The 7954-nt window shown below is 44.3% G+C and overlaps 1 long non-coding RNA gene across 1 annotated transcript; it reads left to right on the top strand.

Annotated features, from left to right (window-relative positions):
- The first annotated feature begins 1439 nt into the window (after positions 1–1439).
- LOC117900883 lies at positions 1440–2308 on the top strand. Its single transcript, XR_004649299.1, has 3 exons — positions 1440–1554; positions 1619–1926; positions 1987–2308. It is a non-coding gene; the product is annotated as an uncharacterized LOC117900883 (long non-coding RNA).
- Positions 2309–7954: the final 5646 nt, after the last annotated feature.

The following is a 7954-nucleotide window of genomic DNA, read 5'->3' as shown; positions in this document are numbered from 1 at the left end:
CATTAGACTTTGGGCGCAGCTCATCAAAATTAATTTGATTGCAAGCCAAAAACTTTCCACAGCAACAAAAGACAACCAAATGCCAATTTCTAAACGTTGTTTTGGGGCGGAGTAAAACTTTTGGTTAATTAAACGCAAATTGTTGTGGCGGCAAATTGCGAAAAAATTGCCAAACTTTGTCGCCAAGCCATTAAAAGCCTTTTGTCACAAAAGTTTATGGTCTCACAGTGGCAGAAAAAATCGAGACGAAAAAAACGGGTTAATTACACGACAGAGAAGTGCAAGGGTATGGGCCGGGCCAAATGACATTCTGTACTTTTCTGGCTTTTATGTCAAAGCCATAAAAATGTTTTCGGCAGTGAAAGAGATGACAAGAAAGAGAGAGAGAGAGAGAGAGAATGCTGCTGCAGAAACAAATATGGCGTCGGGAGCTTCCTTTGGGGTTTTTGGCCCACTTGAATGGCCAAGTATGTGTTGACACTGGCATGTAGTTGTTGTAAGTAACGATGGCACCACCGGGCGAGGCAGTAGCCCAAGCAGTGGGTGAGGAGTAGGTGGTGTGGACTGGAGGTGGTGTCCGTGTGTCCTTGGTGTCCTCCTCTTTGGCGTCGCTTTGCGCAAATTTGCCACTTCAACAGCTCCTTGCGGATGCCGTAAGCACTCTTGTGAACGAGCTCTGAGCATTTTCATTTATTTTCCTCGCATTTTCTTTGGACTCTCACTCTCTCTCTCTCTTCTTTGCTCTTTCTGTGTCTCTGTCTGTGTGCTTGCCACACCCACTCGGAGGAAGCCTTGGAGAATTTATGCTTCTGCATTTTTATTCCAGTTTTTTCCCCTTCGACTCCTTGGCTCTGGCTTCGATTTTTTGGCAACTTGGAAAGTTGTGAAACGATGCTCACGGAATTTTAAACAGGCAGCGGCGACGACTCCCTTTACGTTTTGGGGGCAGGTCCCCTTGGGTGGGGCTTTGGGTTGGAGTTTTGGTTAGTGGCGGCGGGGTGGGTTTTTTTTTTGTCAATATTGTTACAGCAGCAGCGGAAAATGTGCTGTGAATTTTAAATTGGTTTTCGCTGGCTTCGCTGAGTTGCTTACATAATCAGCAGGGAAAACTTTCGTCTGATTTTGGAGATTGTGCTATCTAGACCCAAAGTTTCAATTGAAACAAAGGATTTCATGAGTAAACGAGAGAGCGATGCCTCAAACGGGTTAGATAAATGTACGAAAAGGCGTGTGGAATCATATTTGTGGCATGATTTTCTATAATTTATCACTCTAAAATGTATCACAGATAAGTGTAGACCGCTGAGGATAGATTCACAATACTGAAACGAAGACATAAAAATATAAAATAATATTCTGGAGAGATTTCAAAAGTCCAACTCAAAGCATCCATCGCTTTAGCTTTGCTTTTTGTGCAAGTTCCTTGGGCTTTCAAATGTCTGCCTTCATCATTACATTTCAGTTTTTGTTTGGAAGTGTACGAGTACACTTGAAATTTGTAAGTTACAAATTTTTAGTTTTTTTTTAAATTTCTTTTTTTGGCCAAGCTTTGAGGTAAATTAACAAAAATATTTCGCTTAAACAACAAACATAAATTATTAATTTAAATCTTGTTAAGATGTTCCGATTCGTGAATTTGCTTTGCCATTGTCTGACTGTCCTGGGCCCTGTCGACCTTCAGCAGCATAATTATTCAGGTCGCTTTGGAAAATGCTCTAAAGAGGCAGCTGATCGGCGAGCGAAGGTCGTCTCGTCCAGACTTCGCCTTGTGTCCAGCTCCGTGAAGCATGAAGGATTGTTCAGAAGTTTCAATTGTGATGGGAATCGTGGTAGTCAGCGAACTCTTACGCAAACTGCAGAGTGATAAATTACGTGGGAGAAGCTCTTCTTCTCCTGCATGTGATTTTGATTATTGAATTTTGAAATGTAAGTTGTCCTTTGTGGCTTCAATTGGGCAAGCCAAGTACTCAACTTTTCTCTTGACAGTTCGCCTTATGCCCAGCCTTTATTCGATCTTGGCGTATTTACGATTACCGGTGACCTGCGGGGCCTGGCAGTTTTTGAATTATTCCAAAACCAGTTGAAGAATTTCAAAGAATCTGCGGAGCGAAAGCGGATGTCTCGGACCACAGAAGGCCACCATAGTTCGGCATCGATTGTGCTAGATATTTGCTCGGGATGGAAAAAGAGAGCTGGCTGAAAGCATCGTCTCTGGTGTCATGTGAAGTCATCATCAAGGGTGTGGATGCCAGTTGTGCTGCCGGTGTTGTGGCATATAAAAAGTTTGAATTACATAAATGCAAAGTAAGATGTAAGGTGTGGCTCGACTTTGAAACTAAAATATGAGACCTCCCAAATAATTTCCATTAACTTTTCTTTCACAATTCCCACCTGTAAACGAGTCCCAGCCAATTACACGCCCTTTCCAGAGCCGAACAGTCGGCAGCAAAATTGTTCATTACATTTCGAAAAATGGTTGCAACCACCCTCTGTCCCAGCCCCCGCCCCCGGCCCTGCCGCCAGCGAGTGACCAACGAAAAACAATTACAGCCAAAAAATGAGATATCCGTAGAAACGGACAGACAGACATACGCGTATATGGAGACCGACACTTGTGCTTATCTGAATAATTTATGGTTAAAATCAGACGCAACCGCTGCTGCGGTGGCTGCCTCTCCTGTGGTTGTTGTTCTTTTTGGGAGTTTGGGAATTGCACCACGTGGTGCAGGGCACCACACCACTCCACTCCACTCCACTCCAACGAAATGCTAATAGGCGCCACCCAGAAAACACACAAAAATTGTAAAACAATTAAAATGTAATAAGCAGAGGGGTCAGCTCTCAAAGTCAATGGGCGGCACTCGCCCAAGCCGTTTTACCTTTTCCGTTTTCATTTTTGTTTTTTGAGGGTGTGGGTCTGGAAAATAGAGTAATTAATAATCTTGACTGTCCGAGGCAGGTAACGCCTTTATTAGGCAAGTACGCGTACTGGTCGAAAAAATGATAAACAGTTTTTCTTGCACAAGCTGGAACAAACAAAATTTGACCAAAGTCCGAATCCGCGACGAAGTTGTCAGACCTGTCAGGGCCGCTTGGCGCCAAGGATGTCAGCGGATGCTTGGGCAGAGCCCCTGCAGAGCTTTTGATTGACACTTGACATTTGGCTGGGTCTTGCAGTTGTCTTGACATCGTGACTGTGTTGGTTTTATTGCTCGCAGTTTTGGGTTTGCCAGATGAAAATGTGTTGATAGTGGGTAGAAATTTGTTTCTTTTTTCAGGGTTTGTTGCCTAACTGGGTTGTGTATGTACGGTAAGATCAGATTGGGATGAACAGTTGGATGTACCGTTGAGGTGGAATTAAGATGTTCACGAGAGCAAAGAGTGTGCAACATTTGGAAAGCCAGAGCCAGATCTAAGATAGAAAATGGAAGAGTCTTTCACAGTAGAAATTTGTACACAGTAAAGCATTTTTATATCTCAGTAAATTTCCGAATAAATATAATTTTCATTGAGCTTTTTGCTGTAATCCCAGAACCAACCAAACTATCTCTGTTTTCACATTCACCATTACTTTCCATGCTGTATCTGTTAATCATCTCACTGACCGAAGCCCTACAAAACCCCAAGCGTTGAATGCACGTGGCAACCCATAAAGCCCATATAAATTTATACCCCATATGTACACGTGGCAGCCAGCTACATACACATACATATGTATGTATGTACGTACAAATAACCATGAACCATTCAGACTGACTCCCGGTGGCAGGCGCTAGTATCAGAGTGAAAGGGACACAGCGCAGACAAGCCCAAAGCGTCAAGTTGTGAAGCTGTGTGCAAAAAATCATTAACACGCACACGGACACACACACACACACACACACACAGCAAACCCAGAAAACCGAAACCCCCAGCATGGTTGGGTGGGTGGCGGCCATGGGGCAACCTGAGCTAGCTGTCCCTGTCGCTCTCTTCGGGAGCGACTCCTTCTGGTGCAGTCGGGGACTGGGCGAGACTTGCTTAAATTACTTGGGTTTTTACATGCGGCAGTGAGGCACATTAACACTGTAATGTGCAAAAAGTGTTCCTCTCCACCAGTGTGTGTGTGTGTGTGTGTGTGACTGTTATGTGTGCCTGTGTGAGAGCGAAAACAACATGGCGTCCTGGTAGCCTCTGTGTCGTTGTAGTTGTAGTCCGAGTGGCACTCATTGTGATGCAGAGAGGGAGCTGCAAAAGGGTTTATGCGCTGGCAGAAACCATGATAAATAAAGCAGAACTTTTTTATAACCAAAATCTTAAAACTAATGTCCTAATGTTGATTCTATGTCAAGGTTTTCCGTTTATTGTTTCATCTCCAAACCAACTCTGGATTCCCTCCCACTTAACACTGATTCTAAACATTGTCGCCGCATAAACCCCGAAGGCTCCATGGCATGCCTGGTGGGCGTCAGATACTTTTAGTTAAGATTAATTGTTATATATTAACATGGCGTCGAGTTACGAAGTCTGCGAAAACGAGCTATTTACAAGCTAAACGAAAGTTGACTTTGCCCAAACGACCACGAGGATTGGCGTGGAGCGGCGTGTGGATGCTGCTGCTGCTGCTGCTGCTGCTGATGATGATGTTGATGTAAATGTTGTCTCCTGCCTAGAATCGCAGTGAAAGTGCCTGGAAATGAGGCTGAGTGGCAGTACCCAGAGAGAGTGAGTGCGCTTGAGAAAATTTAATAAACAGTAGAAATATTCAAGTCAGTCTGCTGTTCATGGCATATGTATCTTGTGTGTCTGCTAGATTTATGTTTGCCCATTTTCGTGTTTTATCATCAGCTGCGACTGGCGCTGGATCGGCAGTGGAATTATTCATGTTTTTCGCCATGTTACTCATACGCCGCGCACTCGCATGAAAAGGGTTCAAAATGGCTGCCATTCTGGGCCTATTGCGTTTGAATTATGAGCCAAAAAAGGGTCGACTCTGCGGCTCTTCCTCTCTCCATATATCCTATCGCTGGGGCTCTGCAATGGAGGGAGAAATGTGCCCTCGAATGTGGTGCGAAAAGGGAATTTTTCTGATTTACAAGTGTGGAAAACTTCTGAAACCCATTTAAGGGATTAAAATTGGGTGTTCTCTTTAACCTTTGCATGGAATTGGCTTGCCATAGTACATTTCGTATCGATTATGGTCTTAATTAGGTTGCTCAATGGCCGTCTGAATCGCATTTTAAAATGTTCAGTGAATATGCAAGCCACATCCCACTTTTATGTCTTTGGCCATAAGAATTGAGTGTTATCTATCGCTGCGACATCTTGGCATATGCTCAAACAAACCCGCCACTTCCGCAGACCATCCTTTACCCTCATTCCATTCCCGCATTTGGAACCACAAACAAATTGGTCGACGACTTGGGGAGATGGAAGCCGCCATCAGCTCGAGAGCATATTGACAATGCCAACTGGAAGTCAATACGGAAATGGTTAGTATCTTTTGTGTTGCTTCGCCTGCCCCGCGCCGTATCCGTTTGCCACTGCCGCAGCCACCACCCACACTCAACGCGCTGTCACTTTGGGCGCAAATTTCGCCATTTCCACCCTCGCTAATGTGCAAATAAAAATGTTAAAAGGGTCCTGTAGCACTCAATTACACGCCCTGGTGACCATCTCTCCTTTCCGCTTCCGCCGCTCTTCCTCGCCCAACTTGCCACTTGCCACATACAGCGGTAACTGCGTGAGCTTTGGCCCGCCTTTGTGTGCGTGACTTGCCCCTGCATGCTGTCCGACTGTGTGTGTGTGTGTGTGTGTGTGTATGCTAAGGCTTCGCTTTGCTGCAGAGAAAACATTATGGCGCGCGAACGGAAGTTGCCATCTTGTTGATGGCAGTTAAAGATAAGCGAAAGCGAACAAAAAAACCCAAGCAGGACGCGAGTTTTTTTTATGTTTCGCTGGGCTTTTCAGGGTATATTGGGTTTTCGGTTGAGGAAAGTATTGTGTACAGGTTAAATATAAATAAAATAAAACCTAAAACAAATCGTTTGAATATTTATAACTAATCTGTTCAAATATATAGCTATATGTTCCCCTTTTCCATGGTATCACTTGATAGACACTCAGAAAATGCTTCCTCTCCTCTTTTACCATTTTGTCTGTTAGATTTTCATGGTTTTCCGCGCTTCTCGCTGCTTGGCTGCTTTTTATTGCCGTGCATTTTATGTTATTTGTTTCTATTTTTTGTGTCTTTCCACTTTCGTTGTATCTTTCCCTTCTTCCGTCGGCCATGTTGGCAGTTATCTCTCTGTTTCTGTTTTGTTTCCTACTGCCCCATCCGCCTGCCCTTCACCATTCCTGGCTCCACTGGGTAATCCTCCTTCTGTCTTTGGCATTTAAGTTTTATGGCTGTTTGTTTCGTTATTTCTCAGCATTTTTTCCACTTTGCGCTGCGCTCCTAATTTGCAATTTTGTATGGAGACATGGACGACGACGCCTTAAAGCGGTTTTGTCATGTCATTTGGTAATTGGGTGGCAGCGGTTGGCACTTTATATATTTCGCCGCCAGTTGGCAGCGCTCTCGCCTCCATTCTGGTCACACATGGTCACACTGCCCGCTGGCCTAGCATGATAAATGTGACCGCTCTTGGAGGAGTGGGACGTGGCAGCCCCTGACGACAGTTTCGATATCTAAATTTGTTTTTAACTGGGGAAAGACCCCCATATTGAAGCTGCTTTAGAAAAGCACTGGGGAGTCGTCGCCCACTCGCGGTCGAAGCACATTTTGTATAATTTTGTAAGCCATATTTGGCCGAATTAAGTGCCCCATAAAGTCCACGTTTTTACAGCTCGTAAAACAAGACAAGCATCGAACTTCAACGCCGCCGCAAAGCGTTCGAAGTGCGTATAAATAAAATGTCCGTTTAAAATCAATAAATTATAATTAAATTATAAGTTAAGCGAATGCTAATTTGTGCTTGAATTGGGAACGTGGCACGATATCGGGTGGATACAAAAATACACTTAAAATTGGAATTGGCAGCAAAAACCCCCCTGCGGCGTTTGTCGTCGCATTCGAGAGACATTTCTGCATGGATTTCTGCGGTAAACTTCTTTGTCCGCAATGTAAATGCATAAAAAATCACAAAATTAAACTTGGGGACATAAAAGTGACACTTAAAATTGGCAAATTAAACTGTGCATAAAGTTCGATGAAAATGTTAAGTTATCCGGTGATTATTACAAGTTTCAGCCAGCAAATAGAGGGAGCTTCAAGCCCTATGCCTGCAAATAATACAAAATACGAAGAAATGTATCCTAAAATTGATTTTCTCTTGAATTGTTTTTCCTCCCAAGCATAGACATACAAAGATCTCAATTATGTTAATAAGTTTCACGCCCATCCACACGATTTGGCTTATGCTAAAACCCCGCACAGCCCATAATGCCCTTCCTGCATCGACACACGCACACACACAGCCTCGTGGGTCCTGCACCTTTCACCCCAAAAGCAGGAAATTTCACCAGCCACAAGGAAAACTCCATTCAACACCAATTAGGGATGATCATCGGGAAAAGCAGTGGCAGCAGCCGCCAGCAGCCAGGAAGGCAGGTGGAAGGATGGATAGATGGATGGCGGAGTCGGGTTGTCGTCGAGCAACCCCATTTCGGGAGTCATTTGTTATTGAGGAAAAACAAAAAAAATAAAAAAAACGTTGACTTCACTCCCCGAGTGTCATAAATACATCCCGGAGCGGGGCCATAGACAAACAATCAACAATTTATGCGACTGCCAAGCGAGAGGATGAGTGGGCCACTTGAGTGGTCCTGCCGGGGGTGGCTGAATGGGTGGTTGAGTGGCTGTGTTCCGGATGGGTGTTTGGGCGGTGGCGGGGTTGCCTGCTAAATTGCTCAACAACGGGGGCGCATGTTAAACATGAATTATGAATTGTTATTGAGATTGATGTGGTTGTTG

Source organism: Drosophila subobscura, chromosome U (genome assembly GCF_008121235.1).
Source record: "Drosophila subobscura isolate 14011-0131.10 chromosome U, UCBerk_Dsub_1.0, whole genome shotgun sequence".
NCBI lineage: Eukaryota > Metazoa > Arthropoda > Insecta > Diptera > Drosophilidae > Drosophila > Drosophila subobscura.
This window is presented reverse-complemented; position numbering and strand designations above follow the sequence as displayed.